The 20,838-nt window shown below is 47.0% G+C and overlaps 1 non-coding gene across 1 annotated transcript; it reads right to left on the reverse strand.

The window, feature by feature from the left end:
* Positions 1–15,599: 15,599 nt before the first annotated feature.
* LOC138773422 (U2 spliceosomal RNA) lies at positions 15,600–15,790 on the reverse strand. Its single transcript, XR_011360122.1, has one exon. It is a non-coding gene; the product is annotated as a U2 spliceosomal RNA (small nuclear RNA).
* Between the last annotated feature and the right edge of the window lie 5,048 nt (positions 15,791–20,838).

The following is a 20,838-nucleotide window of genomic DNA, read 5'->3' on the forward strand; positions in this document are numbered from 1 at the left end:
CCCCGGGCAGCCGTCCAAACTGCCCACATTATAATCCGCCACTGGGCCTCGTAAACATGTATGGACGTGTGAACGGGGCCATTAAATTACATTGGTCCTATGCAATTGCGACCAGGACAACAGACGTGTGAATGTGGCCTAACTGAGCTGCAGTAACCAAGTCCGGCCACTACAGAGTTAGCAGAGCCAACTGCTTCCAGGCCCGTTCACTGTGTACTGCGGACGCTGAACAATTGATCAATGACTGGTCATCTTATCAGTTGTCTTATCCCAGACAACCCCTTGAACCCTTTAGTGAAATTCCATTTTTGTTTTTTCCTTCTTGTCTATGAAATATGCCTTATTTGTGAGATATATATATTTGTGAGATTTTATTTTTCCTACATGGAGCCACATGAAAGTTTCTATTTTTTGCAAAATCAATGATGATGTCACCCATCATATAAATTTAGAATACACTGTGAAACCATTAAAAAAAAAAAAAAAACATTTAAAATTTGGGTGGATTTCATTTTTGTTCACGATACAATAAAACTAACATGTTATCTTGAAAAGTTAAGTCAGCGCAATTGCATTATCCAATTTATACAGTTTTTGTTATGTTTCTCTACTTGCAAATATATATATATATTATATATATATATATATATATATATATATATATATATAGTATATATGTATATCTTGGTTTAAGAGCGTTTTGGTTTAAGAGCTCACAGTTTTTAAAAATTGTGACTTGGTTTAAGAGCATTGCTTTGGTTTAAGAGCTCCCTGTACTGGGTGGGAGGGCGAGTGGAGGAGGGGCATGGTCTGCATAGCGTGGTCTACAGCACTGTATTCTAACCCAGAAAGTCTCCTTCACCTTCCAAATCATAGCAGATCCACTTCAGGCTGAGGCTTACATCAGAGGACAGGACTGTGGGAATAATCTCATCGTAGCTGTAACCCCTCTCTCCCCAGACAGAGCGCTGCATGTATGTGCCCACATCTGCCCTGCTCATTCCTTCATGCGCCCTGCAGTCTCTGTCAGCCCTTGTGTTTCCCATTCTCTCCATTACTGTACAGTAACTTATAATATCACATATTCTGCTGTTTCTGAATGTTTGTTTCATTTGTTTTACATGTTATTCAGAATAATAAATCATTATTTTTGTGGTGTGGAACCAATTGTCTGCATTTCTATGATTTCTTAGGGGAAAATTTGCTTTGGATTAAGAGTGGATTTGGATTACAAGCACGGACCCGGAACGAATTGAGGCAGACTATTTGCAGAATCCACATGGCTTTCATATGGCCTCCGGCTGCCAAGGTAACCATACCACACCCCACAATAGTGTCACAGGGGTTCTGATTGGGACCCTGACAACCTGTCATTTAGCCTTTTAAATGCCACAATCCGTATTAATGGCGGCTTTTAAGGGGTTGAACTGCAGGCAAATGTTGGCTGTAATCTAAAGCCATCTCCCGCTACACATGGAGCACGCTCAGCTCCTGACCCAGCTCAATATGTAGGGGGACATTTATTAAGTCCGGCGTTTTCTGCGCAGGACTTTAAAACGTCCCCGCAGCTCCGGCAGTACGGAGATTTATGTAGAGGCAGACTGCCTCTAAATAAATCCCGTGCGCACTAGTGCGCGCTCCAGAAGACCTACGCCAGCTTGTCTCTGGAGTAGGTTTCCTGACAATTTTTTGGCAAAAGTAATGATGAATAGCACGGAGTCTGCGCCACCCCCCCCCCCCCCCCCCGTGTTACACCCCCTTCACACCCCCTCCCCGCTCCCCTGTCGTACAGGGCGGAAAGGGGCCCGATGCAAATATTTTATTCGCAAAACACCCATTTGCAAATAAATTTATTCACATCTGGCCCCTTTCTGCCGAAAAATACGCATTTTGACATTGATAAATGTCCCCCGTAGTGACTGTCCAGCTGCCATAAAAAGGTGTATGGGCAGTCACTAGGGGGTGAAAGTCCACTGCTCTATTTTACACATACATCCCACAGATACAAACTAAATATGCACATTACACACACACATAGTAATAACATACAAATATGCATATTACACACACACACACACACAAACACACACACACACTGTATATATACATACACATAGTAATAACACACAAATATTCAGACACACTTACTGTTGCTGCAGCAAGACTCCATTAAGTCAACAGTGTGGAGTCACCAGCTGATGAAGTGTGTACCCTGCAGGACTGCTGGCAACCTGGCACTAGGCTTCCCCTCCCCCGCTCTCTGTGCCGACTGCAGAGGAGAGCAGGAAGCAGCCTGTGAGGTCACTATGGAGGGTGGAGAGGAGAGCAGGAAGCAGCCTGTGAGGTCACTATGGAGGATGGAGAGGAGAGCAGGAAGCAGCCTGTGAGGTCACCATGGAGGATGGAGAGAAGAGCAGGAAGCAGCCTGTGAGGTCACTATGGAGGATGGAGAGAAGAGCAAAAAGCAGCCTAAGAGGTCACCATGGAGGATGGAGGGTGGAGAGCAGGAGGCAGCAGGTGAGGTCACTATGGAGGATGGAGAGAAGAGCAGGAAGCAGCCTGTGAGGTCACCATGGAGGATGGAGAGAAGAGCAGGAAGTAGCCTAAGAGGTCACCATGGAGGGTGGAGAGCAGGAGGCAGCAGGTGGGGTCACCATGGAGGATGGAGAGGAGAGCAGGAGGCAGCAGGTGAGGTCACTATGGAGGATGGAGAGAAGAGCAGGAAGTAGCAGGTGAGGTCACTATGGAGGATGGAGAGGAGAGCAGGAAGCAGCCCCTGAGGTCACTATGGAGGGTGGAGAGAAGAGCAGGAAGCAGCCTGTGAGGTCACCATGGAGGATGGAGAGAAGAGCAGGAAGCAGCCTGTGAGGTCACTATGGAGGGTGGAGAGCAGGAGGCAGCAGGTGAGGTCACTATGGAGGGTGGAGAGGAGAGCAGGAAGCAGCCTGTGAGGTCACCATGGAGGATGGAGAGAAGAGCAGGAAGTAGCCTAAGAGGTCACCATGGAGGGTGGAGAGCAGGAGGCAGCAGGTGGGGTCACCATGGAGGATGGAGAGGAGAGCAGGAGGCAGCAGGTGAGGTCACTATGGAGGATGGAGAGAAGAGCAGGAAGTAGCAGGTGAGGTCACTATGGAGGATGGAGAGGAGAGCAGGAAGCAGCCCCTGAGGTCACTATGGAGGGTGGAGAGAAGAGCAGGAAGCAGCCTGTGAGGTCACCATGGAGGATGGAGAGAAGAGCAGGAAGCAGCCTGTGAGGTCACTATGGAGGGTGGAGAGCAGGAGGCAGCAGGTGAGGTCACTATGGAGGGTGGAGAGGAGAGCAGGAAGCAGCCTGTGAGGTCACCATGGAGGATGGAGAGAAGAGCAGGAAGCAGCCTAAGAGGTCACCATGGAGGATAGAGGGTGGAGAGCAGGAGGCAGCAGGTTAGGTCACTATGGAGGATGGAGAAAAGAGCAGGAAGCAGCCTAAGAGGTCACCATGGAGGGTGGAGAGCAGGAGGCAGCAAGTGAGGTCACTATGGAGGATGGAGAGAAGAGCAGGAAGCAGCCTAAGAGGTCACCATGGAGGGTGGAGAGCAGGAGGCAGCAGGTGAGGTCACTATGGAGGGTGGAGAGAAGAGCAGGAAGCAGCCTGTGAGGTCACTATAGAGGGTGGAGAGAAGAGCAGGAAGCAGCCTAAGAGGTCACCATGGAGGGTGGAGAGCAGGAGGCAGCAGGTGAGGTCACTATGGAGGATGGAGAGAAGAGCAGGAAGCAGCCTGTGAGGTCACCATGGAGGATGGAGAGAAGAGCAGAAAGCAACCTAAGAGGTCACCATGGAGGGTGGAGAGCAGGAGTCAGCAGGTGAGGTCACTATGGAGGATGGAGAGAAGAGCAGGAAGCAGCCTGTGAGGTCACCATGGAGGATGGAGAGAAGAGCAGGAAGCAGCCTAGGAGGTCACCATGGAGGGTGGAGAGCAGGAGGCAGCAGGTGAGGTCACTATGGAGGGTGGAGAGAAGAGCAGGAAGCAGCCTGTGAGGTCACTATGGAGGGTGGAGAGAAGAGCAGGAAGCAGCCTGTGAGGTCACCATGGAGGATGGAGAGGAGAGCAGGAAGCAGCCTGTGAGGTCACCATGGAGGATGGAGAAAAGAGCAGGAAGCTGCCTGTGAGGTCACTATGGAGGATGGAGAGTAGAGCAGGAAGCAGACTGTGAGGTCACTATGGAGGGTGGAGAGAAGAGCAGGAAGCAGCCTGTGAGGTCACTATGGAGGGTGGAGAGGAGAGCAGGAAGCAGCCTGTCAGGTCACTATGGAGGGTGGAGAGGAGAGCAGGAAGCAGCCTGTGAGGTCACTATGGAGGATGGAGAGAAGAGCAGGAAGCAGCCTAAGAGGTCACCATGGAGGATGGAGGGTGGAGAGCAGGAGGCAGCAGGTGAGGTCACTATGGAGGGTGGAGAGGAGAGCAGGAAGCAGCCTGTGAGGTCACTATGGAGGGTGGAGAGGAGAGCAGGAAGCAGCCTGTGAGGTCACTATGGAGGATGGAGAGGAGAGCAGGAGGCAGCAGGTGAGGTCACTATGGAGGATGGAGAGAAGAGCAGGAAGCAGCCTGTGAGGTCCCCATGGAGGATGGAGAGAAGAGCAGGAAGCAGCCTAAGAGGTCACCATGGAAGGTGGAGAGCAGGAGGCAGCAGGTGAGGTCACTATGGAGGATGGAGAGGAGAGCAGGAAGTAGCAGGTAAGGTCACTATGGAGGATGGAGAGGAGAGCAGGAAGCAGCCTGTGAGGTCACTATGGAGGATGGAGAGGAGAGCAGGAAGCAGCCTCTAAGGTCACTATGGAGGGTGGAGAGAAGAGCAGGAAGCAGCCTGTGAGATCACCATGGAGGATGGAGAGAAGAGCAGGAAGCAGCCTGTGAGGTCACCATGGAGGATGGAGAGAAGAGCAGGAAGCAGCCTGTGAGGTCACCATGGAGGATGGAGAGGAGAGCAGGAAGCAGCCTCTAAGGTCACTATGGAGGGTGGAGAGAAGAGCAGGAAGCAGCCTGTGAGATCACCATGGAGGATGGAGAGAAGAGCAGGAAGCAGCCTGTGAGGTCACCATGGAGGATGGAGAGAAGAGCAGGAAGCAGCCTGTGAGGTCACCATGGAGGATGGAGAGTAGAGCAGGAAGCAGACTGTGAGGTCACTATGGAGGGTGGAGAGGAGAGCAGGAAGCAGCAGGTGAGGTCACTATGGAGGATGGAGAGAAGAGCAGGAAGCAGCCTGTGAGGTCACCATGGAGGATGGAGAGTAGAGCAGGAAGCAGACTGTGAGGTCACTATGGAGGGTGGAGAGGAGAGCAGGAAGCAGCCTGTCAGGTCACTATGGAGGATGGAGAGAAGAGCAGGAAGCAGCCTAAGAGGTCACCATGGAGGATGGAGGGTGGAGAGCAGGAGGCAGCAGGTGAGGTCACTATGGAGGGTGGAGAGGAGAGCAGGAGGCAGCAGGTGAAATCACTATGGAGGATGGAGAGGAGAGCAGGAGGCAGCAGGTGAGGTCACTATGGTGGATGGGAGGGGGTCCTGCTTCTCCTACACCTCTTATGGTGGCTTTTTAGTGTACACTCAGTAACATTTAATAAACCATCTAGGCTATTGTATGGAGACAGTAACCATGATAATACCAGTAAGATGACAGGGTGTGCAGTCATGCTTCAGAAATATGATGATGTTGCCTGGAGCTTGGAAACAGGGATGCCCAGGTGTTGGCTCAGGGGCCCCCTAGGGGATTCATCAGCTGCCCTTTACTGTATCCACCTGAGGGATTGGACCAGATGGGATAGCCTTCACTCCCCCACATAACAGAGAGCTGTAGGTGCCAATGACACTGCCCTGTTCACCTTCCCTTGACCACTCTTGGTAGGTACTAGCCACTCCATACCGGATACTGTGATGCAATCAATGAACAATCACATATTGGCCTTGTTTAAGTCACTCAGATCCATAAGCTTGCCTACTTTTCCTGCTTCTAACTATGAGAATTGACTCGAGCACTCACCATCCAATACATATATTTTCTTAACAGGCGCCATTGTCACCAGATCAGCGCTATTCATTTCTCCTGTCAGTGTCATATATGTTATTGATGATCAGTATATGTGATGTGGACTCATGATGCCCATCTGCAGCCTAAAATCCAGTGATCAGTTTCAGTGTGAACCCACATCGGATGGGAAAATCCTGTGATCTGATTGACAGAATGAAGTCAACTTTGCTATAGAACTTTACTGCCGACCTGAATGGATACAGAGAATGGAGTGATGAAGGGAAAACATCCATCAAAAGCATATTCTATGGATAAAGAACTTCTGGATGAAAGGGGTCAGAGGAGGAGGTCTGATGAAGGTGCACCCCAATACAATACTGGTGTCCAACTAATATGACCAATGTATGACTCACTGTTTACCGGCATTGATGAGCACAGCAGTCAAACTATTGCATCTATGGGCTTATTCCCACGTCCCGTATTCCACAGATCCTATGGACGGGGAAGCCGTGTAGTGGAGTCTTTCCTCCCCCGCCGTCATGTCTCAGTATGATGCATGGAGCGGGGAAAGTGTATGAATCTTCGCGGCACTGTAGTGAAGGGAAAGAGTCAACTACAGGACTCCCCCATCCGTAGGATCCATAGAATACGGGACGTGGCAATAAGCCCCAAGGGTCCATTTACATGTGCAGATTATTGACAGGCATACTAGCGATGATCGCAATTCAAGCATGCTCGAGTCCGATTGTTCTCCATTTGAATACTAGTGGCTGAAGAAGAGGTTGGATGCAGCCCTAGGGGTCCGGGAAAACATGGTTACAGCCTATGGCCTATGGCTGTATCCATGTTTTCCGGGCAGCCTTAAGGCTGCTTACAACTTCTTCAGGATGATCAACTTGATCAGATCAATCTCTCATTCTTGGTCTCTTGTAAATGTGGGGGTGACTATTATAAATTTAATAGGTTGCCCAAACAATCCAGCAGTCTGCGATGGAGTGCCGATACACAAAGAAGTGGAAAAACATGGCCTGGTCAGATGGGACTAGATTACTGGTGCACCAGATTTGGCATAAGCAACATACATCCTTCCAGTTTAGGCTGGTGGAGGTGGCATCACGGTACGGGCAATGTATTCTTGGCACACTCTAAAAGCTGTGGATGAATTTACCTTACCTAATCTTCATCCCCTTATAACAATGGTTTCCCTATGGCAGAAGGACGCTTTCAGCAGGTCAATCCACCATGCCACAAGGGTCATATATAGTCCTGGACTGTAGATGTATGTCCTAGGTGACAGCAACAGCGTGACTGCAGCGTTGTAATGGAAATTATCTCATACAAATGAACTGCACAGTCTCTGTATGAGTCTGACAGTACATAGAATAGGCAGGCACCACTAACACGTATGTAAATGAGTACTAGCCCGCATGCTCAAAAACCAAACAGGAGAAACAAAGAAACACCTGAGCAAGCATAAAATGGACTGCACCTCACTGCAATACAACATCAAACAATAATTTGTATTATAGCAATAGCCACAGGAGTGACCATTTATAACACTAAAAGGAGATATCAGACCACTCACACTGGTCATGGACTTGGAGAATCCACATGCACCCACATAAGGCATGAAAAGAACAGCATAAAAAAGTATATATATATATATATATATATATATATATATATATATATATGCAAAAAAGTATATAGTGGCTGATACTCTCACAGGTGGACAGTGTGGGGCAGCCACAAAGGGCTCATAGAGAGGTGATGGAGCAGCCAGAGCGGACTCATAGAGAGGTGATGGAGCAGCCACAGAAGGCTCATAGATAGGTGATGGAGAAGCCAAAGCGGACTCATAGAAAGGTGATGGAGCAGCCGCAGAGGGCTCATAGGTGATAGAGCAGATGCAGAGGGCTCATAGAGAGGTGATGGAGAAGCCTCAGACGGCTCATAGGTGATGGAGCAGCCACAGAGGACTTATAGAGAGACTATGAAGCAGAGAGGTGATGGAGCAGCCGCAGAGGGCTCATAGAGAGGTGATGGAGCAGCCACAGAGGGTTCATAGGGAGGTGATGGAGCAGCCACAGAGGGATCATAGAAAGGCGATGGAGCGGCCACAGAGGGCTCATAGAGAGGTGATGGAGCGGCCACAGAGGGCTTATAGAGAGGTGATTGAGCAGCCACAGAAGGCTCATAGAGAGGTGATGGAGCAGCCGCAGAAGGCTCATAGAGAGGTGATGGAGCAGCCGCAGAGGGCTCATAGGGAGTTGATAGAGCAGTCGCAGAGGGCTCATAGAGAGGTATTGGGGCAGCCGCAGAGGGCTCATAGAGAGGTGATGGAGCAGCTGTAGAGGGCTCATAGAGAGGTGAGGAAACAGCTGTAGAGGGTTCATAGAGAGGTGATGGAACAGCTGTAGAGGGCTCATAGACAATAGAGCAGCCACAGAGGACACGTAGAAAGGGCATGAAGCAGGTGTAGAGAGGCGATAGAGCAGCGACAGAAGACTCATAGAGAGTTGATGAAGCAGCTGTAGAGGGCTTACAGAGAGGTAATGGAGTAGCCATAGAGCACTCATAAGGAGGCATTGGAGCAGCTTTGGAGAGCATATAGAGAGGTGATGAAGAAGCCGGACACGGTTCATAGAGAGGAGATAGAGCAGCCACAAAGAGCTTATAGAAAGGTGATGGAGTAGCTACAGTGGGCTGATGGAGGAGCTGCACATGATTCATAGAGAGGTGGTGCAACAGCCACAGAGGGCTCATAGAGAGTTAATGGAGAGGCCATAGCTCGCTCATAGAGGAGTGGTGGAGTGGCCACAGAGGGCTCATAGAGAGGTGATGGAGCAGCCGCAGAGGGCTCATAGAGAGGTGATGGAGCAGCCGCAGGTGACTTCTCAATATGCCATCAAGCAGAGAATTATGCACCAAATTGACCTTTGGTCTGGAGTAGGGATGGTCCGAACCTGTTTCAGTTCGGGTTTGTATGAACCTGAACTCTCTGCAATGATTCCCGCTGCCTGGTGGCTCCGTGGAGAGGGTGGATACAGCGGTTTTCCAGGCAGTCCTCCCGCTGTATCCCCCCGCTGCACGGAGCGGGCAGACAGCGGGAATCTGATGCCGAACCTCGGAAGATTCGGACCATCCCTAGTCTGGAGGCTAAAGGAATTGCACAGGAAAACCTGCAAGTTGGTGGTGGGTGGAATCTTACAACTTGTCAGTCTGGATCATTGCCAAAAAGTGTCAAGCGTGTTTCCGGAGAAATTACTCTACATTACGAAGGTTCTTTAAACTAGTGAGGCGGATTTTGGAAATATCCAGCATAACCGTATAATATGAGAGGAAACTGATGTGGAGTCTGTGCTCAGTGGAGTTTTGGGAAGTTGTGGGAGAAGGAGAGTATCCCAGATACATGGCGGCTGATCCTGGGAGAAATTTTGTATTGCTCATATTCCTAGAAGGGGACATGCATCTATAGCGATTGTGACTAGCAACAAAATTCTTATATTTGATAAAAAAAAGAAGCATGCTGCTCAAGAACTGACGTTGTAAAGCAGGGATGGGGAACCCTCGGCCCTCCAGCTATTGCAAAACTACAATTCCCATCATGCCTGGACAGCCAAAGCTAAAGCTATTGTAAATGGTGGGTGAAGTAGAGTCACTTCAGCAAAGTACAGAATAGTCGGTCCGGCAATAGCATCTGAGTGCTCAGGTGTGCCCCTAGTGGATGTGGCTGGTAACACTGATCATGTTCATCTATCAGTTTTTAGTATGGATCTGATGGATCATGTTATATCACATGACATTAATTTATGCTCCCCTTTTTTAATGCAAGAGAAAGTTTGTTTTATATGACACCTAGTAAAAGTACACATGGGGTGACAGACGGCATCTCCAATCAGGTGATTCATCACATGGTTTACGCGGAACCAGAGCCCAATGCAATAACTTTGATTCTGGTGGTTGGAACAAAATGATAGTTCCTGTGGCTGAGGATAAGTGCTGGGGTGGTGTTTCTGGACTGAGAGTAGCAGGTTCCACTCCATCTGTTGTGGCAGTCCAGGATGGTTAAAGGAGTATTCCACCTAAGAGCGACACAAATTAAATGCTAGCTGGTCCTACTCTTCAAGTCCCCCTGAGTATTTTGAGCAATCTCCTGTCTTTCTAGTTGCCAAAACAAGTTTTTCTAAAAGCTGATCTATATCCAACATAGGAAACTACATTTCCCATCATGCATCTCCCTGATTGGTCCTTTGCGTACTCGCCCCCTTTGCTTTCTTTCTTGTCACTGCTGTCATTACTATTGCACAGGACTGTTTTTTTCACTGATTTTGCATCACATCACCCAACTATTCCATACGAGCTGATGATGTAGAAGAGCTGACGCGCACATGGTGTAGCTATGTGCTGCATAACGGGCATCTGTTAATCGGGGGTGTAGTGTAGGTTTAGATCTCTGCTTGCTGACTGTAAATGAAAACATTCTAGTTCCATCCTGACTCTAAGAACATCCATAACACAATATACAGAGCTGTGACACAAAGACAGGTACATACATACTGTCTGCAATCACTGACAGTAAGCAGAGATAGAACTATAATTTATCATATTATAGAGTCCTAGGCTCAGGGAGACAAATGCAAGTCTATGGAAGCAGCACAGGTGCATGGAGATGATGCAGATTATGTCTCCTGGGGGTCGGGTTACCAAGTCAATACACAGCAAACCCGGCCCCCATAGAGGAGATCACATGTCCTGTGACTACAAGGAGGGGGGGGATAGACTTGAGCTTGGTCAGAGTGGACCAAGAGTAGAGCATTAAAATGAGTAGTGGCTAAAATGAGAAAAAACAAGGAAAGGGTGCAGGATAGGTTATACATGTATATTAGACATAGGCTGGTATTGGAAAGAGGGATGGTTTAGAATATTGTTTTTGTTATCTGGATAACCCATTCAAGGTTGTTAAATGAGCCTTGTTAGGTACAAGCTGAAAAGGCTATCAACCAATGTAAGAAAAATACACTTATTTTTAAATCACTTCTATTTAAGAAAAAACTTCAGTCTTCTAGTACGTATCAGCTGCTGTATGTCCTGCAGGAAGTGATGTATTTTAGACACAGTGCTCTCTGGTGACACCTCTGTCCATGACTGGAACTGTCCAGAGCCATATTCAAATAGCTAAGTACTTGAAAACTTTTAAATAGAAGTAATCTGTTCTAAACCAGTTCATAAAACAAAATCCTCAAGACTACACCTTTAAGAGAGTTGCGGTTTATTCATACAAGGCTTCCAGACTGAAAAATAACAGGTGATGCTAGCCTGTGGGAGTCATTATATAGGTATGGACAAAATGCTTGTTTGATTTGCTAGGTAGCAGGCATGTTTAGTAATTGGCCAAACAGTATAGGTTTTATGTTATACTTTTAATGAGAATTGCTTTGTCTGCATGAGAAGCATATAAAGCTAACGGTTGTGGCTGCAGGGAAGATTCTCTAACCCAGGAAACTGGGATCCTATTAGTAATTTCCCCCTAAAATTGTCATTAAACACACACAAAGACATATATGTTGAAATGGATGATATAGTGATGATATACGTGATGACAGTATATAAATAAATATATATTTATATAAAGTTTCCCATAAGAAATCACAGATATGCAAACAATTGGTTCCACGCCCCCCAAAATAATGATTTTTGTAATCTGAATAACATGTAGAACAATGAGAAACAACTGAACATGTCATATTATAAGTTACTGTACAGTATAACAATCAGCATGTGGGGTATAAGTGCATAAACCTGAAAAACAGCAGCAGCTTGTAGATACAGGATGGAACTGCAGATCCTCATAATGCAGTAGCGTAGTACAACAGGCTAGAATAGAGAAGCAGGGCTGCTGTCAGAGGTCTGTGTGGTCACATGACAGCAATGGGGAGGGGGGGGGGTGTTCAGTATGGACCAATCAGGAAGTGAGAATCACAGAGCTGTGCAGGAGGACAGTGACAGAAACATTTATATACAGTGTGAATGGCTGAGAGTAAGTGCAGGTACATTATAGCAAGAATGGAGAGGATGGGAAACACAAGAACTGACAGAGACTGCAGGAAGCATGAAGGAATGAGCAGGGCAGATGTGGGAACATAAATACAGCACACTCTATCCGAGGAGAGAGGGCAGTTACAGTTTTGAAGAGATTACCTCCACAGTCCTGTCCCCTGATGCAAACCCCAGCTTGAAGTGGATGTGTTATGATTTGGAAAGTGAGGGAGACTTCCTGGGTCAAAGTACAGTGATGTAGACCCCACTATGCAGACCATGACCCTCCCCCACCCCCCCTCCCACCCAGTACAGGGAGCTCTTAAACCAAAGCAATGCTCTTTAACCAAGTTATAATTTTGAAAAACTGTGAGCTCTTCTTGCAAAATGCTCTTAATCCAAGTTACTCTTAAACTAAGTTACCTATATATATATATGTTGTACAGTTGAAAGAAGGCATTAGTACCTTGTTGGACCGCCTGTAGTAAGGATACAGATGAGCATGAAGGCATAAAGGTTCTGTAGATCCTGCCAACTTGTAGGTTGCCAAAGCTATTGTCCCAGCTAGCCCCACAGATGCTTGAATGGTGATAAATCTGTTGACTGAACAGCCAAGAAAGTACGGCAGGTGGGAAGACATTTCTGGGAAATGTGGCTGCCAGATGTCCTGTACGTATCAATGAGCTGTTAGTGCCCCTTGTATCACTAGAGGTGACCAACTGTTTTTGAGCCAGATCATCACACCAAGAGGGGGGCATTGTGCCCACTACCAGGCCTGCATACTCAGACTTGACCATCAACAGATCTCAGAGATGGTGGGCAGGAAAACTGTTCGAGCTGCTTGTACTCATCAGCAGAACTAACTATCCTCCCTAGTGGTGACCTGTCTGGTCCATCTGGTCCCTGTATGTGTTCCATAATATAACTGTGGTGTGAGTCCCCGGTGATGTGTTGGAGGACTGGCCGGTCACTTGCTAGGTAGTGAACTGTGATGCCACTCCGGTGGTGGTTGGCCGAGATACAGCCGGACCTTGGGATGTTATTTTGTGACACCAGTGACGGTTTATTTTATAAGGCCGGTTGTACCCTTTTCCCCTGTGGTCAGTGTGCTGCCGGGCTGCTATGGGGTCCCTTGGGATAGTATGGTCACGGATGGCCAAAGCGGTGTAGTGACCCTATCGGAACTGCCAACCACAGAAAGGGAAATGTGGATGTGTGACGCCACTTCTAAGGTGGATGGCCGAGATACAGACGGACCTTAGGGCTTTTTCACGTGATGAGAGTGTCTGGTAGGCAGAGGTGTAGCTACGGTCTCCTGCACCCGGGGCAAAAATTCAACTTTGTGCGCCCCCCCCCGATTCGGTCATCTCTCCAGGCAGCATTAGTGTGGTGTTCACAAAATGGGATAAATAATGTCATATTCACTGTGTACCTGGAATTTTTTTATGAAGAATGATTATCAGGCAGCTCTGGGCTCAATCAGCATTTTTTAAAGTACTTCCATTTTTCCCATTTAAAATTTGGTCCCTAAGTCCCTTAACGGAGGCGCCATTGTCTCCGCTCCCTGCTGTCTGTACCTGAGGAGGCGCCGTTGTCTCCGCTCTCTGCTGTCTGTACCTGAGGAGGCGCCGTTGTCTCCGCTCTCTGCTGTCTGTACCTGAGGAGGCGCCGTTGTCTCCGCTCCCTGCTGTCTTTACCCGAGGAGGCGCCGTTGTTTCCGCTCCCTGCTGTCTGTACCTGAGGAGGCACCGTTGTCTCCGCTCTCTGCTGTCTGTACCTGTGAATTAGGAGGCGAAGCTTCCTGATCTATCTCCAGTGTGACACCCAGTGTAATGTGATTCTATGGTGCCGTCTCCTAATGCACAGGTACGCTCAGCAGTAGAGTCGATCAAACCTCGGGAAATCCTAAGTCCGATTGAACTCGAACACTCACAAACCTGCCGCATTAGATTGCTGATGTCTTCCCGGTCCGTGGGGAAGGAGGAGAGTGGCCGGGTACTGACTGGAATTCCGCTATTACCTAGGCTGAATCTCGGAATTCCAGGTGGTAACCGGGCTGTCTCCTCCTTCCCCACGGACCGGGAAGGCATCAGCAATCTAATGCGGCAGGTTCATGAATGTTCGAGTTCTATAGAACCTAGGATTTCCCAATGTTTGATCGACTCCACATAGCAGAAACGACAGCAGTAACACCTCCAGTAAGGTATGCCATTACCTCCAGTAAGGTATCCTGTCACCAAATTCAAAATAGAAATAATTTAGAAAAATGGCTCTTGTATCATGGTCACTGTATATATAGATACAGGTGCTTTATAGATTGGCTTAGGGAAGCTTGGCTCCCCAGCTGTTGCAAAACTACAACTTTCATCATACATGGACAAATCTAAAACTTTGGCTGTCCAGACATGATGGGAGTTGTAGTTCTGCAACAACTGGAGAGCCAAGCTTCCCTACCCCTGCAGATAGTAGGTAAGGTTTATATAAATGTGATATATATTTGGAGAGGGCAGTTATTAAGGGGTTAAAGAAGCAGTTCACTTTTTATTTTTTCGCCCCCCCCCCCCCGGGTAGCCGCTGTCAAGTATACTTACAGAAGATGATATGTGTTTCCCGTTCCCGTCGGTCAGTACCGTCCCGCGGTGCCGTTCACATCGGGCGCGCGCTCACTTCCGCCGGCTGCTGCGAGTCCTCTTCTCTGACCAGTGATTATACGCCGGAAGTCACTCGCTTCCATGCATTCTCTATGGAAGCGCGTGACTTCCGGCGTTCAAATGACAAGGGAGAGAAGAGGAGACACAGCGCCGGCGGAAGTGAGCGCGCGCCCGATGTGAATGACACCGCGGGACGGAACTGACCGACGGGAACGGGACACCGATCATCTTCTGTAAGTATACTTGACAGCCGCTTCCCGGGGGGCCAAAAAAAAAAAAAAAGTGAACTGCTTCTTTAAGTATATAATAATGTACAGCCAGACCCCTAAATAAACACTGGACCACAACTCTCTTATGTGTCTCCACCCATCCCAGACTGGTGTCACCCTGTAGTCCCCTGCCCCCCTCCTCACTCCACACTGGGCAACCTTCACCCCCCTCCCCACACTGTGCACCCCTGATTGTCCTCCCCTTCCCACACACCTGTATTTTCTTTCTTCTTCCTCCTCCATAGTGCAGTGTACATACAGGACCTGCGGTGACATCATAGTCACATGTCAAGGTCCTTCACCATCTCTTTCCTGTACTGTCTCCTGGCTGCTGTTTAGCCCTGATTTGCAAAGTCGCAGTAAAAATGGTGCGATTTTGTGCAAATTACAGCTAAACAGCAGCCAGGAGACAGTACAGTATGGGAAATATCTCTTTTGATGAAGTAAAAATCGTCTCCTGCCTCCCCAAACAGGTGTGATGGCACAGCTGCTTTTAGAGTGTAAGGACGGTTGTACCTTTTTCCCCTGTGGTCGGTGTCCTGTCGGGTTGCTGCAGGGTCCCTTGGGCTAGTGTTTTCACAGGTGTTGTGGTCACGGTGTTGTGGTGTAGTAACCCTCCTTTTTTAATTTTTTTTTTTTTGGGTGCACTGAACCTGGGGGCACTGCAATACCAGGTCAATGCCTGGAGAGGACAGAGCAAGCTCTTTTTCCATCTCTCTGTTCTAAAAATGCATCTAATATATGGTCCCCAGATAGGGGACGTATCAGATCTTAAACTGATAAAAACAGATACTACACATAATCTTAGCCAAAAGGCCGAGAAGCGATGGTGTAGTAACCCTCCTGAATAGTGTTAGGACCTGCCACCCACAGAAAGGGGAAATGTCCCAAGGTTGCAGTGCAATGCAAGTGCTGTGCAGATGGTAGTGAATAATCACAGACTCGGGTGATATAGTTGGTTTACTACTTGTAAAGGTGCAGCAGGTAATACAACAAATCTTAAATACACTTGATACAGTTCCAATAAATACACAAACATAGAACCACCAGATCTGTGAGATAAGTGCTGAGTAGAATGTAGTAGAGTTGATAAGGTTGTACTGAGGTTGTAGTAGAGAGGAGAGTGCCGTGAGAGTCTCAACCCAATTAGTAATGTGCTCTTTCGTGAGGTTGGAGTGTAGAGAAGAATACTTGTAGAAGAAGAAGAAGAAACAACCTGTGCCTGTGTTTTGACCTTTCCTATAGTCTTCACACAACCTGATGCCCACTAGCTTTGGCAGAACCGCACCAATGAGGATTTCCTAAGTACACTGGCGCTGCGAGATGGAGTTCATAGACTTTCCGTAACTTTGCTTCACCCGGATCAGTTCCTAGCTCTTTTGCGGATACTGTCCTGCACTGTAGTTACTCCTAGTCCTCGGCGTGGGTTGAGGTTATCTGTTGGCTAGTCCTCTCTTGAAGGGCTTAACAGTGCATCACATAGCGTGTGTGGTGCATCAAGAAAAGGGTTTGTAAAAGCTGACTGTTCTGCGTCCTACCCATGCAGGGTACTGACTAAGACTGACTCGTGGAAGGTACCTAGCAGAGGGCCAGGGCCCAGGTAGAATTACGGTGGAGAGCTATCTGAGCTGCATCCTCTCTCCACCAAAGCTCAGCTAAGACTCCTACTTCACCCAAAGGACTAACTTCCTAACCAGTGTGTAAGATGTACTGTGGTTGGGTGGAAAGAGTGCAATAGAGAAATGGGATAGAAAAGAGAGGATAGGAGAGAAGAAAGGAGAAATCCTACTGGATAACAGAATCTGGGACTTACACAAACAATAACCCTTTAGGATACTTCAGCTGTGTAGCTTCTAGACCTTAGTTATACGATACAGCGACAACTAGTGGTCATCTCTGGTAACACTATAGCTGTGACAAGACAGCAAATAAGTACAGACTTTTACGAGGGGTGTAAAGGATAGCCACAACCACAGTGGGACCCCACAGGGTGAAGAATCACATCTCTTTAACTTAAATAAGCTCAGTTTATTTGAAAGGTACTTGTGTGCAGCAAGTTACACAGCTTTGCTTTGACAAGATAGGTTACACTCGATAGTTCCCTTGATAAAGCACTTGATAAGACACTTATAATACTTGTAGACTAATACTTGACAATACAGCAACCAGACAGGAATGTAGTAGAGAGTGCAGTTGTGCTGATGAGTAGTGTGCTGAGAGATACAAAGAATCAGAGTAGAAGAGAGGAGGATGTCGTGAGAGTCTCAACCCAAGTAGTACTGTGCTCTGCCGGGATGTTGGGGGATGAGGTAGAAGAATACTTAGAAGAAGAATACTTGTGCCTGTGTATTGACCTTTGGGTCTTCACACCTCCTAATGCCCACTAGATTTGGCTAAACCATCATAGAAGGTGACGCAAGGCCCGAGACCTTGTTACCTGGGATGAGCGGAATGCTGAGGGTTCCCTACTGACAACTGCGCTGTGAGATAGAGTTCATAGGCCTTAGCAACTTTGCTCTATCCGGATCAGTTCCTAGCTTACTGCTGTCCGTGAATACTGTCATGCTCTGTGACTCTGCTAGTCCACGGCGTGGGTTGAGGTTGTCTCTGACTTGTCCTCTTCTGAAAGGGGTTTAACACTGCATAGTGTTGTGTAGCGTGTTAGAGCAATTTTGACTGAGACTTCAAAATGGATCTCCCAGGTTACTTTGTCTGTGAGCTTCAAATTGCGAACTTCCCTGGTATGGGGGAAGGGGAGAATGTCTGGCCAGAATGAGTAGACACAGCCATACACCAATGGTATGAAAATGCCTCCTCCATGGTGGAGTGAGTCCACTTTATTTATAGCAAGCTTGACCAACTCTCTGAGCCAACAAGCCAATGTTCCGAGTTGACCAATAACATTGAACATATACTGTACATAGATAGGTTAAAAGAAGACAAGGAAAGGTAATGCCTAATATGGTAGACAAGGAATTGTACATAGTAATGGGTTTTAGCTCATGGCATAGTATATCTTTAGCCTAAGACATATGCTGATCCTAGTGTGTGAGAAAACTGGTGTCGTGTGCATACTGTAACCAAGACTCCCTCCCCATGCTGTCTTATATCAGATGTATTAGTGAAATTATTGGTTAATCATATCTAGATGTTACATACATAAATTACTCCATCAAGCGTTAGTTGAAGAGAAGCTGTAGGTTGCATCCTGTCTCTGCAGAGTCTAGCTACAAAAGCCTCTCTGGACTGGTTCTCCTGATAGGGGACCTGGCAGGCTCCATGGCCCAGCTTGACTGCAGCATGGAGTGTCCTGTCTTGCGTCCTACCCATACGGGGCTCTGACTAAGACTGACCTACTCTTCCTGTCTCCCACGTGACTTCCTTCCCCAGCGTATCTAACGTGCGCTGTGAGTGGGTGAAGAGTGTAACAGAAGAAATAAAGAGAGAGATGATAGGAGAGGAGAAGAACAGATTCCCTTAGGTTCACAGATCTGGGTGACACACAAATAAACAATAACCCTTTACATACTTCTGCCGTGCAGCATCTGGATACACACATCTATAACAGTGACATCTAGTGGCGAAACTTTATCACTACCTGCATCACCACTTGTATACAATAAGTACAGACTTTTTCGAAGGGTGTAACCAATAGCAACACCCGTGGTGGGATACCACATAAACACTGCTCTCAACATCTCCTTACAGCTTGGTCAGAACAGCCTAGCTGGTGGGCAATCCATAGAGACAACCACCATGCCCTTCTTAACTCCATGAGAACACCTTTCACAGTTTGTCAACTGGGCAAAATGTATTTGAGTGTGTCTTAGACCCATGTCTAGCAGTTAAAAGGATCTCTCACCAACAGATATATTACCCAAAGGTAGCCTCCGAGAGCTTTTTCATAGGGCAGCAGAAGCAATTTAACAGCTTTTTGTGGCAAAACCCAGGAGGAGAGTTATCAAAGTGATCAGATTCCACTTTCATTCCTCATAGATTCTTTGAAAAATTAAAGGTGGAATCTGATTGGTTGCTAGGGGCAACTAAGAAAATTCTACTTTACACAAGTTTGATTAATCCCCCCCCCCCCCGGTGTCATTTACATATCCAAGACATACTTGTGAGTTATGTGAGAAATCTGGGCAAAATGACTGGCCATACATGATTTGTGTGTGTTCACAAATGCAAGTTATCGGAAATCACCACAATAGCATTGTCTGAATGATAATGTTAGTTGTTGAGATCTCTCTGTAATTAAATATCTGGGAGGGGGGGCAGAATCATTTTTTGGGATCAATGGTATGCCTGTGAATTTCTAAATGTCCATAGTAGAAAACTACTCATGCACATACTTCACAGGTGCAATAAGATTTTTTTTTCCTAGTCACCTAATAATTATAAAATGAAGATAAAAACCAATCTGTGTTTCAGTTTACAGCAACAAAAGGTTAAGCTTATCTAAATTCCTGCCAGTAATGATGGGCTCTTCCTTTCCCTTTCCTCTAGCGCGCATTAGAAACTTGGAGTAAAACTTTTCTAATAGCTGCAGATAGTATCAGAACAAATTGGAGATCTAGAAATCCCACAAGTCAATCTTATTAACTTTTAGGTAAAATCATGCAAGCTTTTTTTTTTTTTTTTTTTTTTTTTTTTATAAAACAAACTTTATTCTTGCATATCAATAGATAGGGGATGGAGCTTCTTTCTAAAGTGCCTGCGGGAATGTGACTCAATAGGTAGGTGTATAAAGGCAATGTTCACATTCAAGATCATGGGAAGAAGAGCAAAGCATACAGCACTGTTTTTCTCATCAAAAAGACACACCCCAGTATAGGGTAGGGTCCATCTGGCTCAGCTGTTGTGTGATGGATCTGGCACGTTATCATATTAGTTTTTCTGTTCCTATGCCATAAAAGAACAATTGGATCATTGGCGCAGGTGTGAACAGAGTCTTAAGGCTGTATTAGACGTCCTGACCCATGCTGCAATTGAGCACTCATCGGTACTCGCTTACCAAGTCTATTAGATGGCTAGATAATTGTGTGGCCAGGGCATCTAGCGATATTTGCCATTCCTTTAGTCAGCCATTGGACGTGCATCGCCTATTTAAAAAAATTATGTGTGGCTGGTGGGGCGATGATTTTTTGACAGGTTTAAAGACTGTGATCAGCCATCAAGCTCATCGGCTAATGATTTGGCACATAATCATTCCATGTAAGAGGCCTTTAGCGATCAAATGAAGTGTAACTCCCCAAGAAATTGTCCAGTACAACTACAGGACAATATAGGGTACTTTGACATGGGCCAAGGCAGAACTTCAAGCAAGCATTGATCAAAAACATGAGTGCTCCTTTTATCGCTGGATCATTCATGTGGCCTACTAACTTCATGATAGTTGCCCACACATTACCTTTGTGCAAACAACCACCAGTGATTTTAATGCCAAATGAGAGAATTCTTGTTCGACGGCTCATTGCCTACCCTCTTGCACAAGACAATTATCAGTGTGAAAGGACCTTTAGGCTGGGTTCGCATATGTCTGACTATCTGGCTTCGTCCTAGAGAGGAAAGCATGAGAACATGGTATGCCACAAGCTGAATCCTTTGCATCCGACATCCCATCTGTTGCCCTATAGGCTGAAATGGAGAGCAGAGCCAGTCCTATGGAACATACAGCATATTTGCCATCCAGAGAATTCACACCCTGGAAAGTGTCTACATTTATAATACAAAGCTAATTTTCAGTCCAGCGTGTCATACTCTTCCTCCTGCCAGAATAGACTGTTAGTACTAAAAGTAGATAGGTGGCTGCAAATGGGCACCGATCAGCAAGATCGGTGCTAGTTTGCAGTGCCTTTACATGGCACAAATAATCA

Source organism: Dendropsophus ebraccatus, chromosome 14 (genome assembly GCF_027789765.1).
Source record: "Dendropsophus ebraccatus isolate aDenEbr1 chromosome 14, aDenEbr1.pat, whole genome shotgun sequence".
NCBI lineage: Eukaryota > Metazoa > Chordata > Amphibia > Anura > Hylidae > Dendropsophus > Dendropsophus ebraccatus.